Raw genomic sequence first — 3635 nt, 5'->3', positions numbered from 1 at the left:
TTCTAATTCATCAAAATTAATTCATCAAAATTCATCTAAATCTAATTCATGAAAATTAACCTATAAAATACTAGCATATATTTTCTCTTCTCTCAAATCAAATATTAGACAGCTACCAAATCATATCATCTTGAATATTACACAAACAAAAAGAACAATTATAAAAAGGATATTTTTTCTTCTTTCGAATCAATTATACAACTACCAAATAATGTCATTTTCTTGAGTAGCAATTCAAATCTTGCATATCATCTCTAAACTTTTGTTTTCTCTCTTTTCTTTTTCTTTCTTTTCCTAATAAATTTCATATCAACATCTCTCAACAATTGCTTCTTGAAAATCCATCCTCTTCTTACTCCTCACAACAACTCCAGTTCCTGATACATTCTCTCCATCTTTTGACCAATTTCTTGACCAGTTCCTTCAAGATCTATTTTTCATGGTATCTCTTCTCCAATCCAATCCGATAATTTCTGAATTCTTATCTTCCAATTTACCCCATCAGTTAGTGGCTCAAATTGTTGATCATTAGTTTTCTCCAGTGTTACTTCCAGTTCACACAGCTTAGATACTTGTTGGTTTAAAGTTTCCACACTAATTTGTATTTGTAGAATTTGAATCACCTGATTTCTACTAATCATAAGCAAATTCTCCAGCTGTATGTGGATCAGGAACTGCCATTCCTCTTCTGGGAGTTCCATCATTTCTCCTTGCAATTTTCTTTTAGTCTACTAGATATCAAATCTTTTACTATAAAGTTCCTTTTGTTTTTTTTCTATGGAATTTGAAGAATTTCTTTGTCTCTATTAGTAGACACAACAAAGACTATTCCCCAGTTCATATTTCGTGAAATCCTGCCGCGGTGAAGGATCCAAAATAGTCCAAAATCCAAATAAAAGGAAATTATATCCAGTGCCGGGTTACACATTTATAAATGTATATTAATGAAATCATGCTCCATATAATACCAAGTGCTCAATGATCTCCACAGTAAAGTGGAGTCCTCCCCCTCTTTCTTTATCTTCCAAAACCTTGAGTTATTTTTATTTATTTATTTTTCACATTTTTATACCGCCCTTCCTCCAAAGAGCTCAGGGCAGTGTACACAGCTGCTCCCCTTCTTTTGTCCTCACAACAACCCTGTGAGGTAGGTGAGGCTGAGAGAAAGTGACTGGCCCAAGGTCACCCAGGAAGCTTCATGGCTGTAGCTGGAATTTGCATAACATAAATAGCACTTACTTAGTTCTTCCAAATCTCTTCTTTCGATCAGATGGTATCTCCACAGGGATTCAGCAGTTTGTCTCGGAAAACCGTGTTGCCTCCCTTGCTGCCTTACCGACAAAGTCCTGAAAAGAAAGCTCTCCAGCCGAGCTCTAAACTTTCCAGATACTTTAAAGCTGCCAGGATAACAGTACCTTTACTAGCACTTAGCACTGTTTACTAGGTCTCTAGACCTGCAGATTCAGGTGAAAAACAGGTAATCTTCAAGAGCTGATCCTGAAGACCATCCTGTTTCATTCGCTACTTAGCCCCTCCCCCGATATTTCTTATTTGAGCATATCTTGCTAAATTCTCATCAGTATTTCATTTTAGGTAAAATCTGATGGCAAATCTTTGCAAAATTTCAGTAGGAATTTCAGTAGCAGGGGTGCTCCAGGACTACTTGGGAAAGAGATAACTATCACTGCCTCAATGCACATTCCACATCCAATGGTGTATGGCATGACAGGGTTACTCCTAAAACTGCGATTTTAGCACGTCATCCCCCCAGTGTGTGTCACCCCCCTTGCACGTCACCCGGTGCGGCCTGCACCGCCCCCAACGATGCCACTATGGGTACCTGCAAGTTCTTAGTACTCCACTCACGAAAAGAAGTTTCACAGAGGAGGTGCATAGCATCTATGCACTTTCTCAAACAAGCTAGCAAAGTCACACTGTTCATGTAGTACACGGCATGACAATACTGGATTCCAGCGCATAAGAATGATTCATTTCATTACCAGAACAGTATACTTGTTACCCTCTCTTGTTAGTTACCCCCCTCCCCAAAATACACAGAAACTGGTTCTTCAGCTACACTGGCAAGTACTGACTTTCCTTTCACCACTGTATTACTAATGTATATTTTTGAAATAAAATGTTGCATCCTTGTTGACTTAAAATGGTGTTAATCCTATCTCAACCCTATGGCATACTGCATGCGTATGAAAAAAAATTATGGAATTGGAAGCAGTTTAAAAATAGAGATATAGTTTCGATCTGGCCTGCTGCTGGTAAGTTCATTTTATGTAATTCTCCATCAGTGGGTTTGTTACTTAGATGCTGACTGGCAACAAGTCTCTTGTTCAATCACTGGAAATTAAAATTATGACATTTGAGGAGATGAGCCAGGAGGTACGGATAAGATGTCCTGGCCATTTTGTCCAGGGCACAACTCCCCACCACCACCTCCCTGCCTAGCTTTTCATTATATTGAGTTGGGCTCACATGAGCCACAAAATGTCATATATCAATTTGGTGTTTCTTTGTTGCTAAAATAGAACAACTACTTTGCAGGCAACTACTTCCTTATAGTGTACAATGGTTTTGTTGTTATTTTTACTTTTGTTGAGAAGGAGCATCCAGTCCTGTCCTAACCGGCACAACTGTTACTAGGGTTCACAAATTACAAACTACAATACAGGTATAATATAATTATCCACAGATTTTTCACCTGCAGTTTTATCTCTAAGTGATGAGGGGCCCTTTAAAGGAAACAAGCCATTTAACTATAGCCTCAATGTGTTACAGGGAGCAGAGAATCAACTATACAAGAGAGCAGAGAATCAACTATACAAAATACATACTATACAAAATACATACATACATACAATCAACTATACAAGAGAGCAGAGAATCAACTATACAAAATACATACACAGTGCTTTGTTGAGGACATACTGTGTCTCCATTTTTACTTCTATGGTCACATGGAAATTTAATTCAGCATCAGAACTCATGACCCTGAAAACATGACATTAACTGATAACTCATTGTGTGAATTTGCACAATGTTTCTGTGCACAAGTGCAGGTGCTTCTATATGAAGCACTGCATGGCCAAGTAGGCACGTGGCCTCCTTGGGACAAAATGCCAAGTAAGTAAGCATCTGTGTGAGGATAGGGAAGAGGTAGGAGGAGAAGGTATGTGTACTCTCTGTCTAACCTTAAATCAACTTTTTAATTTAGTTTTACCTAAAGTTACTACTTAATCCAACCTGAGCAGGCAATTCTGAAGTCCAGTAATTGGGGCACAGGAGCTAGGTGAGGACAATACAAATAAATAGATAAGTGCTTATTTAATAAAGGCAGTAAGGCCTTTGGAAGAATTTGGATAGGGAGCTGGTTCTGAAGGGAGTTATAGCTCAAGTCTACATAGGTGTACTCTGAGTAGGAGTAGAGTCTTCTAGAGGGAGTAAGAGCCCAATGCAGAGGCACTTGGAAAAACTGAGGAGGAGAAAAGAAAGAGGAAAGCAAGCTTTCTACTTTATTGAAATTTATACATAAAGTAAGTTAGAACTTAACCCAAGTTAGATCATAATTTGAAGGTCAGTAATTTAGGACACAGGAGCTAGGTGAGGGCACTCAATCAATCAAA

Source organism: Tiliqua scincoides, chromosome 1 (assembly GCF_035046505.1).
Source record: "Tiliqua scincoides isolate rTilSci1 chromosome 1, rTilSci1.hap2, whole genome shotgun sequence".
NCBI classification, from domain to species: Eukaryota; Metazoa; Chordata; class Lepidosauria; order Squamata; family Scincidae; genus Tiliqua; species Tiliqua scincoides.
Note: the sequence above shows the minus strand (reverse complement) of the source record.